This window comes from Rhipicephalus microplus, chromosome 5, assembly GCF_043290135.1.
Source record: "Rhipicephalus microplus isolate Deutch F79 chromosome 5, USDA_Rmic, whole genome shotgun sequence".
NCBI lineage: Eukaryota > Metazoa > Arthropoda > Arachnida > Ixodida > Ixodidae > Rhipicephalus > Rhipicephalus microplus.
Window position 1 is genome coordinate 58,410,626 of NC_134704.1, and position 24,198 is coordinate 58,434,823.

Here is a 24,198-nt window from a genome sequence, read left to right on the forward strand (position 1 = left end):
CCTAGGTTCTAGGTTCAACTGCTCCAAGGTTACCTCCGATCCCCTTTCGATTACATCACTAGAACTCAAAACTTCCGCTGCCTCTTCCTCTGAAGCACTTAAAAGTAAATTTACGACCGCTTGACGTTGAACGTATGGTTTCCTCAAGTTACTGTGATAAATTTTGTTCGGCCGCCTTCCTAATTTCACTTCATAATTCGTATCGGAAAGCTTAGCTATTACTTTGGCGGGCCCTTCCCAATGAATCTCAATCTTGTTCTTTTTGAACGGCCGCAGCAGCATTACCTGACTTCCTACTTCAAAAGCGCGCTTTTTCGCCGATTTGTCGTTATACTCCTTCGACAACACTTGTGCAGCTTTCATGTGCCTTTCCCCTAGCGCTTTAATCGAGAGGTCCGCACGCTGCTCTCGAATGGGCGTTTCTCGATCAACCCTCGACAGCTCACTCCAACTTTCCGCTACAGGCGAGAGCGTTGCAACCCTCTTGCTCTGACTCAATGGCGCCATGTCGTCTCCCCCTACGCATACCGCGCCGGTCGCGTCGGCGACGGGCCGCTCGAGTGACTGCTCAAACGACGCACACGGAGAATTTCGTGTTTGAGGTTCCGTCGACTCGCCACTAAGATCACACAGATATGCTGCTTTTGAACTTGTTTTACCACACAGAACAAGATCAAGCTCCCGCGAAAGCTTCCGCGCTTGCGATCGCGTGAGGGCCATGTACGCTAAGTTGGAGAAGAACGATTCACCCTGCTCTTTTAGAAGCTGCTCCGAGTTGTTAGAGAAAAGATAAGGAAAACTATCGGGAAGCGCGGCAGACACAGCCGCTTCGGTGCGAAGCTTACTGAACGGGCCTTCAATGACAACCGTGGCGATTGGTAAGCAAGCACTCTGCTCCTCGGCGACTTGCCTGATCCTCGCGAATTCTCCTGTAAAGTCATCCGGAGACACCAATGAAGGATGGACAACGTCCATGGTTGCCGCTGAGGCACGAAGTACTCGACACTTTTTCCCATTCAGACTAATTTCTTGGATATAAGGCTCCAACAACCGCATGTTCTTTTTCGATTCTTGGATTGTTGCAAAAGCAAACTTTTGGTTACAGTTTATCGCGATGTGCCCTTCCTTTTTGCAGTGGTAGCAGATTAGCGGCTTCCGTTTGTTTTCCGATTCTAGGATAGTTGCAAACTTTTGCTGACACTTTATCGCGATGTGCCCTTCCTTTCCGCAGTTGTAGCAGATTCGCGGCTTCTGTTTGTTTTCCGATTATCGGATAGTTGCAAACTGTTGCTTACAGTTTATCGCGATGTGTCCTTCCTTTTTGCTTTCATCCTTTTCTACGCGCACTGCCCTGCTATGCAATTTTCGGCGAGTATAATACTCCTCAGCTAACTCTGCTGCCTTGTTTAGCTGTACTTCACCAAGTTTGTCCTGCAGCCAAAGTTTGACATCCTCCTCGATGCAGCGGTAGAATTGCTCCAATGCAACACATTCCACCACTTTATCGCGGTCGTCATAAACACCTTCACCTTTGAGCCATTCAATTAAATCAGCTTTAAGACGAAACGCGAAGTCAACGTGTGACTCATTCCCCTTTTTAGCATACCGGAACCTTTGCCTGAAAGCCTCGGGTGACAACTTATAACGTCTCAAGAGCACTTCCTTAACCTCGTCATAGCTCTCAAACGCTTCCCTCGACAAGCAAGTTATCGCGTCGGACACTTCGCCGGGAAGAAGAGCTAACAGGTTCTGCGCCCAAAGAGACCGCTCCAAAGCGTTTCGCTCACAGACGTGTTCAAACTTGGCGAGATACTTCGCCATGTCCTCGCCTACTACAAACGGTGGCAGTTGGTCCCGAATTCTATAACCGCTGACCTGAATTGTTGGACAAGCTACACTAGGCGCCGGCGAACACTGTAGTATGCTAATTCTATTCGTTTCAACTCGAGGCGTTCCTGTCTCTCGGCTTCCTCGCGGCGTTCTCGCCTTTCAGCTTCTTCACGTTCGCGAGCTTCTCGCCTTTCAGCTTCTTCACGAACTTCTCGCCTTTCAGCTTCTTCGCGGCGTGCTTTGGTATCCACCCAGGCCTCATCGACTTCCTCAGCCGACACTCCCTCATCCTTCATGATCTCAAGGATCGCTTGCTTTCGTTTCGCACGGCCCAAAGTAATGCCGAGTTCCTCACAAATTTCGATGAGTTCCTTCACTTTAAGGTTCTTCATCGTTCACACTAGCCTCTTGCTGTTTGCCCCTGTTAACAATTTACTTGCCGTACCCACTATAAGTCAACTAGCAAGATGCGCAAGCAATTTTTCACACTCCCGTGTTTACCCCCTCCGCATTAACTTTGGTTTCAAAGCACTTCGACTTTGCTTGAAACGATCAAAGCTCACTTCAATGCTTCACACAGCCCTTCTCTAAACTACTACAACCTGAGCTAGAGTAGTCTGGTGAACTGAGGGGAAAACATCAGGCACTCACCGCATCGATGTCGCTGACGCCGGCCGATCCCGCAGCTGCCAACCACTGTTGCGAAGCGCACCTCTGACGTCGTTACGAAGGGCGCCTCGAAGTCTTACCGCTGCAACCACTGTTTACGAAAGACGGCGACGCCAACACGGTCCCGAAGGCGCCACTGCTTCGAACTCCGCTGGGAAGGTCACCAGCCGTTTGGTAGCGTAGGTTTCTCAGCTCGCGACTGCTTCTGCGCAGAGCTGATAGACGAGCGGACGAGACGACGGTGAGTTAAACAAGGTTTACGTACAGCATATATACAGAGGCGTTACAGATTCGGCACTGGGGCCGACAGAGACACGAAGAGCCGAGCTCTCCTCTCTAACACATAGGTCTGCTCTCAAAAGGGTCTCTCTCGACGCGCCGCAGGGCTTCTTTTATATGCCCCGGGTCCAACCCAAATGTCCAACCCGAAGCGCCGCTGGTCGCGAGGTCAGAATCCTCCAATGAGGTCGCCGCTGGGCCGCGTCCTCCTTTTTCATCGAATCTGGAGAGGCTGCGCTGCAGGTGGCTGCACCCAAGGACGAATGACGTCGCCGCGCATTGCGTCAGCCGCCAGACAGGAAGACGCCGGTTGTTTACTCGACGGGCTCGCTTGCTGAGGTGACTCACTGCACGTGCACGCCAGAAAGGCGCCGTCGCCTGTTGACGCCGTTGAGTTCTTCGCGTCAGGCGGACTCGCGGGCTGGCCTTGACACAGATTGCCTTTTTCAGAGGCACGGACGTTCGCTGTCGACTCGCAGGCATAACAAGCCACACTTCACGGGCTGCAAGTACCAGCCTTGTGGGAACAATATAGATGAGCGCTGTATGAGACAGCTCAAGATCACAGTTGCTGTAATTGAAGCATAAATTGTTGCTTTCGAAATATTTTCTCGTATGATGACGGAAGCCAAGCACTTCATACATGCGAGTGGACGTCTGTACTGTTGCGCCTGGAGGTATTCGTGGGGACTCGGAGCCATTCAAGGGTCAGGGCGAAGACGAACCGAAAGCCGGGGCCGGAAACTGGAAGGTTTATTTACAGTATATACATAATTAGGTAGCGTGGTACTAGGTGATAAAAAGGGGAAAAAAGCACACTCGAGCGTCTCTGCGCTCGCGTTTTATATCCTCCATTTTCCCAAGATTTTATGCGAGGGAAGACAATTGAGTCCAGGACCCTCCATTAGGATCGTCGTCCTTTACTGCTCTCACGAATCGTCGTCTTTGACTGCGCTCACAATGAGGCAAAGTCACAAACCTATCCCAGGAAATTGGGAAATGCACGCACAGTTCGTCGTACAGGGAGGGAGCAGTACACACAATACTCCAGGTGACCAACATGGCACATCTGGCACGGTGTGTTGACCTGGAACCTCCACGTGCAGTCAACCCAACCGGTTCGCCAGGTTCAAGGGTGACTCATCAAGGAGGTATTGGTGTCGGGCAGTCCGTGTTGTGCGCGAAAGGCCCTTGGAATGTGAGAAACGTCACCGAAGATGTTTTCTCTGATACTCGGCTCATTGTCAGGTACATTTCGATGGCTTCAGAAATTCAGAGGGGACCAGTTTATCTAGGCAGCCCAGACAGCAAAACAGCCATTTCCAGGTAATCTGTCGGCCGAGTGGGGGCTGTGCTGTCGCTTTCTGGACGCCTCCGGATGCCCGGCAAAGTCAAAGTCCCAGTGGTGCCAAAACACGGGGGCCGATCACAACAGTACCTAATGCGAAGTGTTGTGTTCTGACGTCCCTTGTACATTGTGGTCATTTAAGAAAGGGAACACGTGAACGCGTGGCCTGCGCTCTGCGGCGGCTGCCTACACACCAACGGACAAGTGACGAAAGCACGTTCGCTTTTGGAGTCATTTATGGTCAAGCAAGATAACGAGTTATGGGCGGTAGACAAGCCCTGCTAGATTACGTCCCCTGATCGCTCACGCGTAGAGCGATATCTGTCGATTACTGCAGCTTGCTCCGCGGTCGCGAACAACGTTTGATATGTTGGCAGTGGACAACGCACTGCAGGCATGAGCAAAGAGGGAGTGCAATCTAGCAGCGCTTGTCTACCGGCCATAACTCTGTATTATTATTTTTTTGCAACAGATGACGCCGAAAGCGAACGATTTTTCTTATGCTGTTGGTTGACGGTGCTGCAGGCAGCTGCCGCAGAGCGCAGGCCACGCGTTCGCGTGTTCCCTCTCATAAAGGACGACAGTGTACATACATTTTATCGCTTATCACCCTCGCAAGCAGCAGTGGCTTTTTCACGAGCTAACAGCCATTCTATACAAGGATTGAGCGTCAATAAACCTACGTTTATTTCCCAGCAGAGCGTCCAACTGATTCACTGGCGACGGGGCGGACCTGCCTGGCGAGGCCGCCGTCTAAGAAGGCGGGATGGCTGTCGACGAGGTTGGCGAGTATCGTCTTGGCACGGACGCGTCTTGGGATGAGTACGTCGTCCTGTTGGAAATGTTTTACGTCGCGAACAAAATAACAACGGATGAGCAGAGAAGAGCAGTTATACTGAGTTGTTGGGGCGAAGCAGCGTATGGGCTTATCGTAACCCTGGTGAAGCCAATAAGACTGACCCCGGTGAGCTACGACGAAGTCAAGAGAGCTGTTTGTAAACACCTGAACCCTTCGGAGCTGCACGCAAGCTGTTTGTTCTACAGAAGAAACCAGGCTGCTGATGAATCGGTGGCTGACTACATCGATCACTGCTCTGCGGAAGATAACCGAAAACTGCGGGTTTGGTGAAAAGCAGTTACCGTTAGACATCATGACGCGGGATCGTTCCGTGGGCAGCATCAAGAATGAAACAGTCCAGCAGAAACTTCTCGCCGAGGAGAACGTTCCAGGTCGCGTACGACATGGCCGTCACAGCTGAAGCTACAGCGCAACATCAGCGAGACATACGCAACCAGGGACGAGACGAGACAAAAGACAGTCAGGGTCTAATTTAAGCCACTCGCCTGAAACAAGAAACCACGGCGAAAGGTTCCAGTTGCTATCTCTGCAACGGTAAGCACGCTCTGCATTTATGCTGTTTTAGAAAGGCGGCATGTTTCAAGTCCTGAAAAATCGGACACAGCATAAGCCTGTCGTTCAAAAGACGAGGTTAGAAAGTTTCAAAGAAAGACTTTCCAGGAGCAGAATAAAAAAGACACTAAAAGCAAGGGCGCATACGAAATGACCTTGAAACGGGGTTTATTGGCGCAAGTAGTACTTGCACAGCAGGTCTATTGATGCGGAAAGCGGGCGGCAGGAACCGTCGCAGGAAACACAACGCTCGGGGGAACAGCTCGCGCTCGGCTCCTCTTGCTAAGGGCGTGACCCACTGCGGCACATATTCTTCCTCTCTACAATACCCCGGCGACGAAGACGAGCCATCCTGGCAAGTCATGGTGACTAGATCAGGAGTGGGTCGTGATATGGCTTGAGACGACTCACGTGGACAGTCTCACGACCAAGGCATCGCCTGTCTGTAGATGGCGTGACCGGCTCGATCACGTATGTGACAGGAGATCGTTCGACGACGCGATAAGAACCATGAAACTTGGGGGCAAACTTAGCGGACAGACCTGGAGAGTGGAAGGGCAGTCGGAGCCAGACAAGCGAGCCCGCGGCAAAAGTCTCGACTTGCTGGTGGCGGTCGTGGCGGTCTTTTTCGAATGCTTGCTTGTCCAAGGTGAATGATCGGGCCAACTGACGACACTCTTCAGCGTGGTGCAAAATTTCAGAAAGAGGGCTGAACTCTGAGACGTCGGGACGATACGGCAAAATGGTGTCAAGGGTGGAGCATGGCTCACGCCCATATAGAAGAAAGAAAGGCGAGAAGCCTGTGGTTGACTGCGTCGCGGTGTTGTACGCTGTTGTGCCACAGACATGTTCCTCGTTCGGGAGCACGTCTCACAAGATCGAGCCCTGTTTCGACGAACTGTCTCCCCCCCTTCCAGCGCCGCCTTCCGTGCAGAAGAACCGTGCAGTTCCGGGGATAACGTCGCTTCCTCCACCGAACCACTTTGCAGTTCCGGGTATGGCTACGTCTCCCCCTCCGAGCCCGAGAACTGGTCTGAGAGAATGGACCAAAGACGCTATTTAAGGCCGAGCCGGCCCCATGTTAGGAGATTTTGCCCCAGCCGACGTTGTCGTGCTGGCCGGCTCTGTACAAACGACAACCTGCTACAGTAAACGCTACTTTTGTTGCTGTTTTCAAAACGGATTGCCTCCCTGTTTTGCCTTCGGGCTAAGGCTTCAGCGAAGTCTGCTCGACGGCTCGCCGCTCTTCGCCACCGCTACCATCGCGACAGAGCAAAATTCATAACAGTGGTTGGCAGCCTCGGGATACGATATCCTACGTTTTTCAAGTCTGATCGGATCTCTGAGCACGAGGACGACCGCCGTGATAGCGTTTGGCTACGCTGTGATACGCTACCCTACGTTTGGCACGCCGGATCGGACCCCTGGAAGCTCGAGCACGACCGACCTGATATCAGCGTTTGGATACGCTGGTATACGCTACGCTGTTCTCATCGTTCGGCAAGCTGGGACAAGCAACCCCGGATCTCAACATTGGCAAGTTGAACCGGATCCCTGCAGGCCTGACGACACCCACGTCACTGTTCGAAGACAGCCAGGAGTTGGACCATCGTCGGCTACTTTGGTTGGGTGAGTGCCCAACGTTTACTGTTCACTGCGCCAGACCTCTCTAGCACAGGCAGATGTTAGGAGAGCATTTTGTGTTTGGTTGGTTGTAATTAATTATTCACGTGCTCTAGACCATGAGATTAGCTTTAGAGTACGGTGAATATCAATAGCAGAGCATCACGAGAGACGAGATCGCGATGGAGCAGTACCTGGTGCAAGACCTCCTTGAAATTTGTGGAGCCATGGGGATTTCCGCCGGGTCCGCTAAAACAAAGGAAGCGATTCTCGAGGTGATGCGGGCAGAAAATGTGACTGCCGATGAGGCTGACGAGTTTTGGGAGCTCATTTGTGAGCAAAAGCAGAAGGCCGAGCAAAGCCGCGAAGAGCTCGAAGCTCAAAGGCACGAAAAATGGAAGGCCGAGGAAAGTCGAAAAAGGAGAGAGCATGCTCTCAGAATGAAAGCGCTTGATCTTAAAATTTAAGCACTTAAATGGGATCGAGCTAAACACCAGCTCCACAACTTTCAGACAGGCGAGAACATCGCGCATTTTCTTGAGGATTTTGAAGTTGTCTGCTGTGATGTTGGTGTTAGCCGTGACCTTTGGGTGGAGAAGCTCGCCACGTTGTTGCCGCGCAAGATCGCGCATGTATTGAATTGTTTGCCCTCCGAGGAAGCAGGAGATTTTAGTCAGGCTAGATATGCTTTGATTAAATATTTTTTTCATTTCAAATCCTGCTGGAAGTCAGAGCGATAGTAACAGCGCTGAAGCAGGTGGTAAGGCGCTAAAGGTAGACGCCCGCCGAAAAGAGCGAGAGGACTAGGCGCGTCGTAAAGCGCTGGAGGACGACGCGCGCAGTAAAGCGATGGAGGCCCATCTCGCAGCGCTTCAGGATGAGGAAAGTCGCGAGGCATCTGACGTTGAGGCCCGTCACAAGGTGCAAGACACCGAAGTGCGTCAGAGAGATCCGGGAACTGAGGAGCCTCACAAAGAGTTAGGGGCGGAGGCCCATCGGAAACCTCGGGACGCAGAGGCGCATCGTAAAGCGCTAGAGATGGAGCCGCTGCGAAGCGCACGCGATCAGGATGAATCGCGTCAAAGTGAGCATGAGGCCGACTACGAAAGCCTGGGAACAAGGGCTATCTTGGAAAGGGAGAGACCCTTACAAACTGAAGAAAAACCTTCAGTCGAGTTGGTTAACTTTAAAAGCATCGGGACTCCCGTTCTGTCACAGGCAGAGACAGCAAGCATCGGGCCCGAGGAAAAGCTAGGTAACCAATCTGGAGCTTTGTCTCCACGAAGTGAAGGCAGCGTACTTCATAGTATGAATGCCAGTGCTATGAGCACGGTGATAAGTTCCGTTGGGAAGAGTCACCGTTGCAAATATAAGGCGAAGTCGAATAACGCCAAGCGCGCGAAAGTGGCTAAACGCCATGGCTCTCAAGATGCCATACGCAATGTCAGGGCTGAGGTCGGGACAAAGCTTAATAAAAGAAAGATGAAGTTCAGGCCGCCGCTGCGATCTAGATCAAACGCGAAGCGCGTCGCGAAGAAAGGAACTTCAATAAAATTCCGAAGCCAAAATCTCCGTTTCTTCTCATCTCCAGAGCAGACACCTAACAATGACCACAAAGATAAGTTGGTTCAGCCGCATACAGTTTCGGCAGAACCTGTCGAAGGCAGCGCACTTGTTAATAAGTATGTCGGGGCTTCCAGCGTTCCTAGCCATTCGAAAAGGAAAAGGCCTCGGCAAAAGCGTAGCACGGAAGAGACGAGAAGCGTCAAACATGTTAAAGCAGTTGTTAGGTGCCGTGACGTCTTCATTCGAGACGCCAGGTTCAGGGCTACGCGTAGGATCGCGAAAGGGCTCTATAGGAAATGTTTGAGGCTCATACCATCACTGAGATCGAGATTAGGCGGGAAGCACGTGAAGAAAGACCGAATTTCAAGAAAATTCGAACGCCGAGATCCCCGCCTGGTCTTATCCTTTTCACTGCCGCGTAGATGCAAGCAAGTGGGGAAACGTTGGGAGCGCTTGAGCGGTAACACAAGCGGTTGTTCTCCACCATGGCGAAAGGGTCGCTGGTCGAACGGGCGGCGTAAACGATGCAGTACAGGTGCCTTCTTGTTCAAGTTAAGCGGCTGTACGTCAAAGGTTGCTGCTACCGAGTTCGGCAAACAGCTTTGTTCGTTGTGCCTTTGTCAAGACCGGATCCCCCGAAAGCTATGGAGTGCGCGACTCCCCAGAGTTCGTCTGAGAGGGGCCCCGTCGTGCCATTACTATGAATTGACTTTGTAATTAGCTTTAGAAATTGTTTTTCTACTTTTGTCGTAAGCCGTTGAGCAAGGAATGAGTCTAAATTTTTGTAAGTTTTACTTTCCTTGTCATCGGAAAAGCAGATATTCAGGTTTGTTTGATTAATTTTGTTTTCATAATATTTCAAAAGTAACAGTTAGTGTGTTTTATTTTAACAGAGAAGGCTGAGTAAAAGCTCCTGTTTAAAGTACCTTCTGGGTTTTGCATTACATTTATTATGCGCGTCAGTGTAGGTCAACTTTGCCCATTGTTTTGTTTAACTTGCGCAAGTTTGATTTTCATTACTTTTCAAGCGTGTTTTATTTTGTTGGGATGCTCATTGGCTGAGCACCTTGAGTTAGGGCTTTTCGAATGACTTTGTTTTGTTTAGCGGTCTGAAGCTTGCAAGAGACGCCAATGTGCGTGATTCGGGTGTTCTTGGTATTCTAAATTGTAGACTTGGGGCCAAATTGAGTTAACCTCAGCAGCTTCGATCATCTCCAATCTGCCCGGGTCACAATCGAGAATCGCTCACGAAAACAAAAATTCTGTTTGGTTTAGCAGTGTCATGCACTGTAAAGGAGTGTCAGCACTGTGTATTCCTCCCGAGATTCGTTGCTCGTGATGCTAATTGTTAGCCCAGCGTAATCTCGAGGAAACGTTTGGTTTCTGCTGGTCTGGCGATTCGATCAGCATTTGGAGGGTGCTTGCTTTGGCCAGAGTGGTTCGGCTTTGTGTTCGACTCCGTCGTTCCAGTGAACCTCTGCAGGCCTATGGAAGTCTCAACGGGCGGAGAGAGCAGAACGGCTACCGACGGTCAACCAGCATCCCTCCTTCCGAGCCGCGCTGACGGCTCAAAACTCCGGATGCATTGTCTGGAGGCGGGGGTGCTGTTGTGCCACAGACATGTTCCTCGTTCGGGAGCACGTCTCACAAGATCGAGCCCTGTTTCGACGAACTGTCTCCCCCCCCCCCTCCCAGCGCCGCCTTCCGTGCAGAAGAACCGTGCAGTTCCGGGGATGACGTCGCTTCCTCCGCCGAACCACTTTGCAGTTCCGGGTATGGCTACGTCTCCCCCTCCGAGCCGGAGAACTGGTCTGAGAGAATGGACCAAAGACGCTATTTAAGGCCGAGCCGGCCCCATGTTAGGAGATTTTGCCCCAGCCGACGTTGTCGTGCTGGCCGGCTCTGTACAAACGACAACCTGCTACAGTAAACGCTACTTTTGTTGCTGTTTTCAAAACGGATTTCCTCCCTGTTTTGCCTTCGGGCTAAGGCTTCAGCGAAGTCCGCTCGACGGCTCGCCGCTCTTCGCCACCGCTACCATCGCGACAGAGCAAAATTCATAACAACACATAGGTCACAAAGGGAGAATGACATCCCAGTTTGATTGGTCGGAATTGACATACATGGCGAGCATGTCTCCTAGCGTTCGGTTGAAGCGCTCAGTTAGACCGTTGGTCTGCGGGTGGTAGGCTGTAGAGGTGCGGTGCACCGTGCGGCATGCCTGAAAGAGTTGTTGTACAACTTCGGATAAAAAGACACGCCCTCGATCACTTAGTAGTTCACGTGGTGCCCCGTGACGCAGTACGAAGCGTCGCAAAACGAAATTGGCTACGTCACGTGCACCAGCCGTAGGTAGTGGAGCTGTTTCAGCATACCTCGTCAGATGGTCGACGGCGACAATGATCCATCGATTTCCAGTGGCAGTGTAAGGAAGGGGACCATATAGATCGATACCAACGAGGTCGAAAGGGTGCGCCGGACACGGTAGAGGCTGTAATAATCCGGGTGAATAGGCAGCTGTCTTTCGTCGTTGGCATAATGAACAAGACCGAATGTATTTTCGTACAAAAGTGTACATACCACGCCAGTAGTAACGCTGACGGATCCGCTGATATGTTTTTAACACGCCAGCGTGAGCATGTTGTGGGTCGGCATGAAAATACGCACAGACATCAGATCGCATGAGGCGTGGTATAACCAAGAGCCATTTACGACCATCCGCGTGGTAGTTTCTGCGGTATAGTTGTGCGTCCCGTATCGCGAAATGTGTGGCTTGGCGGCGAAGAGCGCGTGGGTACGCAGACGTTGAAGAGTCGGAAAGAATGTTAAGGAGAGATGTTATCCATGGGTCTTTCCGCTGTTCAGACGACATGCTTGTGACGGAAATGGGAGCGATGGAGAAGTTGGTGTTCGAATGCAGGTCTGCGGTGTATCTCACTGGTGATCGTGAGAGGACGTCCGCATCAGAGTGTTTTCGTCCTGAGCGGTAGACGACACGAATTTCGAATTCTTGTAGTCGAAGAGCCCAACGTCCAAGGCGACCTGACGGATCTTTTAGCGACGCCAACCAACAAAGTGCGTGGTGACCGGTCACAACGTCGAAACTCTGTCCGTACAAGTAAGGACGAAACTTGCTTAACGCCCAAACGATTGCGAGGCATTCTTTTTCAGTTACGGAGTAGTTCATCTCCGCTTTCGTTAGTGCGCGGCTTGCGTATGCGACGACGTACTCTGGAATACCGGGCTTTCGTTGCGCGAGTACTGCTCCCAGACCAACACCACTGCCATCTGTGTGCACTTCAGTGGGGGCACTTGGGTCGTAACGGCGTAGAATCGGTGGGGACGTAAGTAGGCGGCGCAGTGTAAGGAAAGCTTCGTCGCATGCCGGGGTCCAGTTAGAAAGATTAGCTGGACCGTTCAGTAGTTGTGTAAGTGGGGCTATTATTGTTGCAAAGTTGTGGACGAAACGATGAAAATACGAGCACAAGCCGATGAAGCTCCTAAGTTCTTTGAGTGAAGTCGGCTACGGCTCGAAGTTTGTCTGGGTCGGGGCAAATTCCATCCTTTGACACAACGTGACCAAGTATAGTAAGTTGGCTAGCCCCAAAGCGGCACTTCTTTAGGTTAAGCTGGAGGTTTGCCTTGGTAAGACACTGAAGAATGGTGCGCAGACGGTCGACGTGGGTAGGGAAATCAGGAGAAAAAACGATAACATCATCGAAGTAACATAAGCATATCTGCCATTTAAGGCCGCGTAAAATGCTGTCCATCATTCGCTCAAACGTTGCAGGTGCATTTCACAGACCGAATGGCATAACCATGAATTCGTATAGGCCATCCGGCGTAACGAACGTTGTTTTGGGACGCTCACACTCTGCCATCGGAACCTGCCAGTAACCTGAACGTAAGTCCAGCGAAGAAAAGAATTCGGCACCTTGTAGGCAATCGATAGCGTCGTCGATGCGGGGAAGAGGGTATACATCTTTCCGTGTAATTTTGTTCAGCCGCCGGTAGTCGACACAAAATCTCATCGAACCGTGTTTTTTCTTCACTAGCACCACAGGTGAAGACCAGGGGCTAGAAGATGGTTTGATGACACCGCGCTGAAGCATATCATCCACCTGTTCTGCAATTACACTTCGTTCCTTGGGTGATACGCGGTAGGGGCGTTGCCGCAAAGGAGGGTGCGTTCCAGTGTAGATTGTGTTAGCGACGGTGTTAGTTTGACTCAGTGCCTTTTGAGGAAGGTCAAATGAATCTCAGAATTCATGCAGAAGGGTTATTAGCTGGTCCCGTTGATCCGGAGGAAGCTTGCTGTCAATGGAACGATTGAAGATATCCGAGAAGTAGTCATCCCGCGTAAAAAGAAGAGTAACGGCGTTCAGTTGAAGTTGCTGGCCAGGGTCGTGGGACTCAATAGGCACAATAACGTTGTCATCAACAGGATGAACATAGCCCAGTGTTTCGTGAGCTCTTAAGGTGAGAGGGCATGAGCTGGGATTGCAAACGACAATTCAGGAATTATCCTGGTGAGGTGGCAGAATGGCGTATGGCAGAGACGTACCGTGGTGGCGACTGAAAACGTCAGATGGGGAGAACACAACGGTAGAGCCGGATAATTCAGTGCGATTGACGGGGACAACGATGGCACTAAGAGGAAGAACATCAACGTCGGAAGCAACAAGAAGCTTGCCCAGGTGAGTGCGCTCATTGTCGGTAGATGGCGCATCTGAAAACACAGATAATTCCACCTGCGCGCGAGCGCAGTCAATTACGGCGTGGTGGCGTGACAAAAAATCCCATCCAAATATCACGTCGTGGGCACAAGTGGTCAACACGAGAAACTCGATGTGGTACAGGACGTCCTGAATGTTTACTCTCGCCGTACATTCTCCGACTGGTCGAATTGGTTGCGCACTCGCGGTATTCAGCAAAACGTCGGAAGGCGGCGTCGTTACTTTTCGTATATCGAACGCAGAGTTTCTGACTCATCACAGATACGGCAGCACCCGTATCAACAAGCGCAAGAGTTCGTAGACCTTCAACAAACACTTCCAGAACGTTTGTGGGGCACGCGCGAGGAATTGTACAATGCGACGATTTCGCAGCTCGTGCCTCCGGAGCTGCGGCAGTCAGTTTTCCGTCTCTACAGGGTTCGGTCGGCGACGCAGAGGGGATGGAGAACGGTAGCGGCGTGGTGAGGATGAGCGACGGGGACCGAATGATCGGTAGTCGGCAACAGGGCGGTGGTCTAGTTCGGTTGGTGACGGGTCGCGTTCCACTGATTGTCGGTCGCATTGACGTGGCAGTTCTCGTTGTGCGTTGTACGGGGCCGGTAAGGAGTAGTCAGGGTACCTCGGAGGTGCTGCCGGGCCCGTTGTGAAGCGCCGGCGACAGAAGCGCGCCACGTGACCTGGATATCCGAATGCGTAACAGATCGAGCGATTGTCAACTGTGCGCCAAGGGTTTCCGTTATAGCGCTGTTGTGTTGCTGGAAATGGCGTCGTTGATACTCGTACAGGCTGGGGAGTCGGCCCAAGCGGAGGTCGTGGCGGAGTAGCACAACAGCAGCATAAGTCAATGGCGCGGTGACGGGTGCTGTCTGAGAGACGGACGGCAATGCCTCAGAGACCTGCGCCTGTATTACCTGCCTGATGGCGGGCGCGAGACGCTCAGAAGAGGGTTCCGTTGCCGGTAGATACGACAGGCACGAAAGTTGTCGGGCCAACTCCTCGCGCACATATCGTTTGATTTCGGACATGATTGCGCTGTGGTCTCCACCCAGGCTCAATGCCGCGAGAGTTTCATCGGTAGCCGCTGGACACCGTGTCATGACCCGTTGTTTGCGCAACTCCTTGAAGCTCTGGCAAAGAGTGGCGAGTTTGGACACGGTACGTGGGCCCTTGGCCAGCAGCATCTGGAAGGCGTCGTCGTCTATCCCCTTCAAAATATGTTTGATCTTGTCTGCCTCGATCATTGAAGGGTCAAGGCGCTTGCACAAGCCGAGCACATCCTCGGTGTAGCTTGTGAAGCCTTCTCCTTCAAGCTGTGCGCGTCCCCGTAGGCGCTGTTCCGCATGGAGCTTGCGTACCTCGGGGCGATCGAACACATCGGTAATGCGTAGCTTAAAGGCACCCCAAGTGGCGAATTCCGACTGGTGGTTGTTAAACCAGAGACTCGCCACCTCTTTCAGGTAAAAGGGTACATATTGCAGCTTTGAAGGGTCGTCCCACTTGTTGCTTGCGCCTACCTTTTCAAATGTCGACAGCCAATCTTCTACGTCTTGCTCATCAGTACCGTCGAAAAAAGGTGGATCGCGCACGCGTAGCACAGTGGGCACGATGACCATCGGAGGCTGGGTTGTACCATGCTGGGTGTTTTCTTCAGCCATGTCTGGGATGGCAGGTAGTTTCCTGTTGCGGAGTTCCAGGTTCACTTACCCAGCACCTCCACCACTCTGAAACGGGGTTTATTGGCGCAAGTAGTACTTGCACAGCAGGTCTATTGATGCAGAAAGCGGGCGGCAGGAACCGATGCAGGAAACACAACGCTCGGGGGAACAGCTCGCGCTCGGCTCCTCTTGCGAAAGGCGTGACCCACTGCGGCACATATTCTTCTTCCTCTCTACAGCCTAATTAATTTCCGTCTGTGAATTGAATGAGCAAGAAGAGAAATTCAAATTGAAGGGTGAAATGTACCCACGGAAATCGATTCTGGAGCATCGTGCTCAATTATGAGTCAATACACGTTTCGAATAATCGCGGGGAAGCAAAGTGAAATACCCCTCCACGAATGAAGCACAATGCTTGAAACTTGGTCAAATGAGGCGTTGCCCGTAGTTGGTCGCGCAAGTGTCAGGGGCGCAAGTGCTGCGCCATTCACGCCATTCTGCGCCAATCTGACCTGTGCCTCAATAGCAATTTGCGTGTGCAATGGCAACGTTAGTCTAGTTTTATCATCGACCGAGCTACACGCGTGGGCTACACAAAGAATGCAAGCGCAGCCAATCAATTTGGTTTGGTCACATCTTGCGCCACGTGAACGAAATGCATGAATCTTGTTAAGGTGGCGTTTGTGTGCATACCTCATTATTCCTCTATACACATGTTTTAACAATAAAGCTGTTAAACTATAAAGACGACAATGGTGCTGCAAAAATCTCGCCACACTGTTGCAGATCAACCACCGGACACCGCACGCGCTCTGCGATAGATACCTTCGATCTATATAAACTGAAAAAAAAAATCAATTTCACCGGCGAAGCGATGGCTGCATTAGCAACAAGTTGTAAATGTTGCAATGGTAATGCCACACGTGCTCTTCTCTCTCTCTCTCTCTCTCTCTCTCTCTCTCTCTATATATATATATATATATATATATATATATATATATATATATATATATATATATATATATATATATATATATATATATATATATATATATACATATAACGGAAAGAAGTGTATACCTAAGGGCTCGTTTTTCCGTGTTTTGACAAAATATTAATGAGATCTAACAGACAATATAGCCAAGGAATGTATAGGGGAAGTTATTAAAACCAATAAAATGTAAATAAAAAGAAAGAAAAGTGGGTGAAAAAATAATCAGCCGTGAGCAGGAATCAAACCTACGACCTTCGAATAACGCGTTCGATGCTCTAACCACTGAGCTATCACAGAGGCCTTCCGTCCATCCACATTTTTGGGGTTTATATGTAAATTTAGAAGTGGCAGTGGCAGTCAGCGCCATCTGTAAGCCAAGCGTCGAGTGTGAAACACTCTTTTATGCGCATGTGTACCATCACGTAGCACGTGAACTTATTACGAGTGGGCAGCTGACCAATAGTCCCTCGTATAGAACCTAAGGACACCAAGTCTGCCAGTACGAGACCCTCGTTAATGAATAAGGGAAAGGAAATATATATATATATATATATATATATATATATATATATATATATATATATATATATATATATATATATATATATATATATATATATATATATATATTGCCACGTTCCATTTCCCAAGTTTTTGTTATCGTCCCAAAACACCACACAATTCTCAGCGCAAACCGCGCCTGCAGTTTTCGAGAAGGTTCCGGACTGTAGTAGATCATTTCGATAAGATCACGCCCACTGTGCGAACGGTACAGATTGTTCTGGAACTTACGCCACCGCCAGCGATAACGCCAGAACCTTCGACGGCAAGAGTATAAATGCCGACGCGCTTCGCCGCTTGTCAGTTGTTGATCGAAGGCCGACGCTCCGTTCGCCGCTATCAGTCCGAGACGGCTATCTGTGCGAGACTGCTGCTGTAATTAGACTTTCCGTTTACCGGGCACAGGTTCGCCCAAATAGACAGTTAAATCCCAACACGAAGTTTCCTGTCTTCGGCCACGTCACGACCCCGTGACATCTGGTGGAGGTGCTGCTTCGTTCATGTACCGGACGCCCCCGTCAAGCCGTGAACCCAGCCCCCGTCGCGGAGAAGACACCGACGCCAACCAAGAGCAGCGAACAAGCCGCCGACAGCAAGGTCTCCCACCGGAGTACAGCCTTCTACAAGACAAGGCGCGGAAGACCAAGACCATGACCTCGACTGCAGCGACAATGACAACCGGAGCGTCCCAGCCCGCGATCGTCATTCATCAACCCAGGGAACCACCAACGTTCCATGGCTCATCGTTTGAAGACCCGGAAACCTGGCTAGAAACATACGACCGTGTGACCGCCCTCAACCACTGGGACCATGACGAAAAGCTGCGTCGTGTGTTCTTCTATTTAGAAGACACCGCAAGGACCTGGCTCGAAAATTGGGAGTCCACGCTCCGAACGTGGGATGTTTTCTTCGGCGCATTCCTGCAAACGTTCGCGAGCGTCGCTCGCAAAGAGAGGGCCGCTGCTTTATTAGAGACCCGGGTTCAGCTACTAAATGAAAATGTCGCCATTTTCACAGAAGGAATGACCCGACTATTCCGTCCGGCTGACCCGGACATGCCTGAGGAGAAAAAAGTTCGTTTCCTCATGCGAGGGGTCAAACAGGCGCTCTTCGCGGGACTGATGAGAAACCCACCAAAAACCGTCCAAGAATTTGTAGCCGAAGCAACCACTATCGAAAAGACCCTGGACATGCGCACCAGACAGTATAATCGTCACCTGACTGCAGACTGCGCTGGTGCTCAAGCCAGTAACTCCGGAGACCTGCGTGAAACGATCCGAGCGATCGTGCGGGAAGAGCTGCGCAAGCTGTTGCCTTCGGCGCAGCCTCAAGTGGATTCAATCGGCGACATTGAGCGAGAAGTTCGGCAATCGCTTCAAATTTCCCACGCACTGCTGCCCGAGCCGGAAGCTATGAGCTACGCCGCTGCACTGCGCCACAACGCTCCTCCCTGTTCACGCCAAAACGCCGCACCATCGCACTTCCGTCGACAGACGCCACCGCCGCCACCGCTCCCACCGACGTCATACCGTTTGCCAGCGGCCCAGCGCAGTGCACCGAGGAAAACTGACGTCTGGCGCACCCCTGACCATCGCCCGCTCTGTTACCACTGCGGCGAGGCCGGACACACATACCGCCGTTGCCAGTATCGACAGATGGGGCTGCGTGGCTTCGCCGTCAATGCACCGCGTCCACAGCCAGGAGAACGACCACGTGACATCGCCGACTACCTGAAAGGAACTCGGTGGACACCACGAAGCCCTTCGCGTTCGCCATCGCCCAGCCGCCGCACGTCACCGCACCACCGGCTCTGGCCCAACGCGGGGCCGGTCTCTTAGCCCGTATCCGGGAAACCAAGGGCAGCAACCGGTGGAGGTGTGGTTGCTGTGTGACGAACTACCGAAGATCCTCCGATGACCACGCCGCCGCGACGGAGCTTTCCGAACACAACGCCAACCAGGCAAAGCCCTGACGGCGAAAACTCACTTACCGAAGGTGGCCTGACGACGCAACATGGAAGCAGCGGAACAAGCTGACGCAGCCGTGACCCGACGCCACGCCCTAACTGTAATGCGAGACGGTAAACTAGCGACCTCGACGTTCTTATCGACGGCCACAGTGTGACCGCTCTCGTCGAAACTGGAGCCGACTATTCTGTTATCAGTGGGTCGTTCGCCGCGAAGTTAAAGAAAGTTAGGACAGCTTGGAAAGGTCCTGAAATCCGCACACCTGGAGGTCATCTCGTAACGCCTGCAGGAATCTGCACAGCGAGAGTCGCCATTAACGGCCATATTTCTCCTACAGACTTCGTAGTCCTACAGCGTTGCTCGAGAGATGTCATCCTTGGCATGGACTTCTTATGCCTCCATGGTGCTGTCATCAACCTAAAAACAAAGTCGATAACGTTATCCACAGAAGAAGCACTACCGCCGCGCACGCCGTCAGGACGCCATGCCTTGAATGTGCTGGAAGAACAAGTCACCATTCCGCCGCGCTCAAGCGTCATTATTTCTGTCGGCGCTCCTAAATCACCTGACTTGGAAGGCGTCGTTGAAGGCAGTCAGCATCTGTTGGTCACCCGAAATATTTGCGTCACAAGAGGAATTGCAGAGCTGCGGGGAGGAAAAGCAACGGTTATGCTCACGAATTTCAGCAATGAGTACAAACATGTGAACAAAGGAATAACGGTCGCATACATCGAAGAAATTGTCGAAGCCACCAGTGCTTTCGCCCTCGCCGATTCTGCGGGACCTGCTCAGAGGAACCAAGCCCCTCCCATTGCTTTCGACGTCAATCCCAGACTTCCGAACAATAAGCAAGAACAGCTCAAGGCCCTGCTCCTGCAATACGAAGATTGCTTTTCGTCGTCATCGAAAGTTCGGCAGACCCCAATCACGAAACATCGAATCATAACCGAAGAAAATGCCAGGCCACTCCGTCAGAGTCCGTACAGGGTTTCGACGCGAGAACGTGAGGCCATGAAGAGACAAGTTGATGAAATGCTGCGGGATGACATTATCCAGCCATCCAAGAGTCCATGGGCATCCCCCGTGGTGTTAGTGAAGAGAAAGGATGGGACGCTATGTTTCTGCGTCAATTATCGCCGCCTGAACAAAATCACAAGAAAGGACGTGTATCCTCTCCCACGAATAGACGACGCACTTGATCGGCTCCATAACGCCAAGTACTTTTCGTCAATGGACCTCAAGCCTGGCTATTGGCAAATAGAAGTCGACAAAAGAGACCGAGAGAAGACAGCGTTTATAACACCGGACGGCCTCTTCGAGTTTAAGGTGATGCCCTTCGGCCTGTGCTCAGCGCCTGCAACTTTTCAACGCGTTATGGATACAGTACTGGCAGGATTGAAGTGGCAGACTTGCCTTGTGTACTTGGACGACGTCGTCGTGTTTTCCTCGAGTTTCGACGAGCATCTTCGGCGCCTTGAAGCTGTACATCAAGCCATCAAGACATCCGGACTCACACTGAAGCCAGAAAAGTGCAGATTTGCGTATAAGGAGCTCTTGTTTCTGGAACACGTTATCAGCAAGTCTGGAGTTCGTCCCGATCCACGGAAAACAGCCGCCATCGCCGACTTCCCGCCGCCCACTGACAAGAAAGCCGTGCGCCGATTTCTGGGCCTGTGCGCCTAATATAGGCGGTTCGTGAAAAACTTCGCCCGCATCGCCGATCCTCTCACTAACCTTACCAAGGCCGACGTGGAGTTCAAGTGGGAAACGTTACAGGAACACGCTTTCCAGGAGCTTAAACATCGCCTCCAGACGCCTTCGTTACTTTCCCATTTCGACGAATTCGCCGAGACAGAAATACATGCTGACGCAAGCAGCGTAGGTCTTGGCGCCGTTCTTGTGCAGAGGGCTGACGGACTTGAAAGGGTTATTAGTTACGCCAGCCGATCGCTATCCAAAGCAGAAGCAAACTATTCCACAACAGAAAAGGAGTGCCTCGCCATCATCTGGGCTACGTCGAAATTTCGCCCCTACCGCTACGGCAGGCCCTTCAATGTTGTGAGCGACCACCACGCCTTGTGTTGACTAGCCACCTTGAAGGACCCCTCAGGTCGCCTCGCACGATGGAGCCTGACACTTTAAGAAAATGACATTACCGTCATTTACAAGTCCGGCAAAAAACACTCCGACGCCGACTGTCTGTCTCGTGCGCCTGTGGACCAACCACCACCCGACGACCCGGATGATGACTACTTCTTGGGAACGATAACTACCGACGACTTCGCTGAACGACAGCGAGCCGACCCGGAACTTAAGGCTCTAATAGAATACCTCGAAGGCAGGACTGCCGAAGTCCCGAAGGTATTCAAGCGCGCACTTGCGTCGTTCTTCCTGCGAAACGGTCTTAAAAGAAAAAATTTTCACCGCTTCGAGCCAAATACCTCCTTGTGGTGCCTTCACCTCTGCGACCAGAACTCCTGCAGGCCCTGCCCGACGATCCGACAGCAGGGCACCTCGGTGTTTCTCGCACGCTTGCAAGGATACAAGAAAGGTACTATTTGGCCACGTCTCACCACCGACGTCACTCGTTCTGTGAGGACATGCCGGGACTGTCAACGAGGCAAGACACCACCGACAAGGCCAGCGGTACTTCTGCAGCCAATTGAACCACCTCGCCGACCGAGATTGGTATGGACCTACTGAGGCCGTTCCCGACATCGGCTTTCGGAAACAAATGGATCGTGGTAGCTACCGACTACCTCACCCGCTACGCCGAAACAAAAGCCCTGCCAAAAGGCAGTGCATTCGAGGTAGCTAAGTTCTTCGTCGAAAATATCGTCTTTCGTCACGGCGCCCCGAAGGTCCTTATCACCGACAGAGGAACGGCATTTACTGCTGACCTAACTCAAGCGATATTGGCATACAGCCAGACAAACCACCACCGGATGACAGCGTACCACCCACAGACCAACGGCCTCACCGAGCGGCTAAACAAGACGATTGCCGACATGCTGCCAATGTACGTCGATGTCGAACACAAGACGTGGGACGCCATTCTTCCGTATGTGACCTTCGCATACAACACGGCGGTGCAGGAGACGACGCAGATATCTCCATACAAATTGGTCTACGGAAGGGGCCCGGCAACGACGCTCGATGCCATGTTACCCAACGTCACCGACGAAGAAAACCTCGATGTGAGCGAGTACCTTCAATGCGCCGAAGAAGCCCGACAACTTGCGCGTCTCCGTATCAAGAATCAACAGACGACCGACAGCCACCGTTACAACCTTCGACGACGCTTCGTGGAATACCAGCCCGGTGAACGTGTTTGGGTGTGGACGCCGATACGCCGACGTGGACTAAGTGAAAAGCTTCTGCGACGGTACTTCGGACCGTACAGGGTGGTTCGACGTCTCGGCCCACTTGATTACGAGGTTGTCCCCGACGGCATCACGAACTCTCAACGACGCCGATCGCGACCTGAAGTCGTCCATGTCGCGCGCCTCAAGCCGTTTCATGCGCGTTAACAAACTGAAACAATATTTTGTTATTGTTGTATCGTAATTTATTCATTGTACTTTCTTGCATTATTATTGTACCTTCATTTTTACTTAAAGCATCGGGACGATGCCTTTTTTCAGAGGGGGGCAATGCCACGTTCCATTTCCCAAGTTTTTGTTATCGTCCCAAAACACCACATGATTCTCAGCGCAAACCGCGCCTGCAGTTTTCGAGAAGGTTCCGGACTGTAGTAGATCATTTCGATAAGATCACGCCCACTGTGCGAACGATACAGATTGTTCTGGAACCTACGCCACCGCCAGCGATAACGCTAGAACATTCGACAGCAAGAGTATAAATGCCGACGCGCTTCGCCGCTTGTCAGTTGTTGATCGAAGGCCGATGCTCCTTCGCCGCTATCAGTCCGAGACTGCTATCTGTGCGAGACTGCTGCTGTAATTGGACTTTCCGTTTACCGAGCACAGGTTCACCCAAATAAACAGTTAAATCCCAACACAGTCTCTTGTCTTCGGCCACGTCACGACCCGGTGACAATATATATATATATATATATATATATATATATATATATATATATATATATATATATATATATATATATATATATATATATATAGGCAGGCATGGTGGTTGAGTGGCCGTAGCGTTGCATATAGTCTAGTAGATCCTCCGTGAGCGGTCACAACGTGGTTTATTTCGACGTTTCGGCCTAGAGTCTGGCCTTCATCAGGAATAAAGATACAGTTTGTCGGTGCTCAGCTTTATACAATCTCAAATCAGAGGGCAAGGTAAGAGGGAAAAAAAGAAAAGAAAAAAAAGAAAAGAAAAGAAAAGGAAAGAAAAAAAGAAAAAAGAGAAAAATAATATACGGTGAACGCCCCTCGGGTGCCCCCCTTCCACTTTTCCCTCCACTCCCCCCCATCTCTCTCCGCCCTCTCCCCTTCACCTTTCTGATGTCAGCGGTCTGTGTATGTTTCCGTTCACTAGCGCATTCCTCCCGATCAGAGGGTCCCTCCTGGCACTGGCGGTTCGGTGTGGGGCAAAAAAGAGCTTTTCAGGAAGTCCTAAGCCTTTAACTGCTCGGGGTCCCGTAAACAATTCGTCGTAGAAGGACGGGGGCCGCGTATTATGGCAGAGGCTGGTCAGCGGGCATTTTAGGAAGTTCTAAGCCTTTAACTACTCCGCGCCCTGTCAACATTTCGTCGTAAAAATAGGGGTGCCCCGTATTGCGGTAGGCTGTGCAAGCGCGTGCAATGCGAATTCCTGGCCCGCTTCTAAATTACGCGTGTCGTGGGGGCCTCCCGGCTGTGCACATGGTTGCTGTTGGGCATGTCGTGCATGGCACAATTGATTGGGTAATAAAATAAAACAGTATATATATATATATATATATATATATACATATATATATATATAAGGCAGAGAAGTGTATATCTAAGGGCTCGTATTTCCGTGTTTTAACACAATATTAATGAGATATAACAGACAGTAATGCCAAGGAATGTACAGGGGAAGTTATTAGAACCAATGAAATGTAAATAAGAAGAAAGAAGAAAGAAAAGTGGATAAAAAAATTACCAGCTGTGAGCAGGAATCGAACCTACGACCTTCGAAGAGCATCGAACGCGTTATTCGAAGGTCGTAGGTTCGATTCCTGCTCACAGCTGGTAATTTTTTCATCCACTTTTCTTTCTTCTTTCTTCTTATTTACATTTCATTGGTTCTAATAACTTTTAACTTCCCCTGTACATTCCTTGGCATTACTGTCTGTTATATCTCATATATATATATATATATATATATATATATATATATATATATATATATATATATATATATATATATATATATATATATACATATATATATATATATATATTTATTTATTTATTTATTTATTTATTTATTTATTTATTTATTATAAAGGAGATTTATTAAGCAGAAAGGTTGATGCTTGGAAGGCGAAGCACCAGCCGCTCCTGCACACTCGATGCTGCTGCCTCTGCGCCGGAGTACTTCCTCTTCTTTACAATA

At 50.8% G+C, this 24,198-nt stretch overlaps 1 pseudogene; it reads left to right on the forward strand.

Moving 5' to 3' along the window:
* Nucleotides 1-4,758: 4,758 nt before the first annotated feature.
* Nucleotides 4,759-5,814, forward strand: LOC142817266 (uncharacterized; annotated as a pseudogene).
* The last annotated feature ends 18,384 nt before the right edge of the window (nt 5,815-24,198 follow it).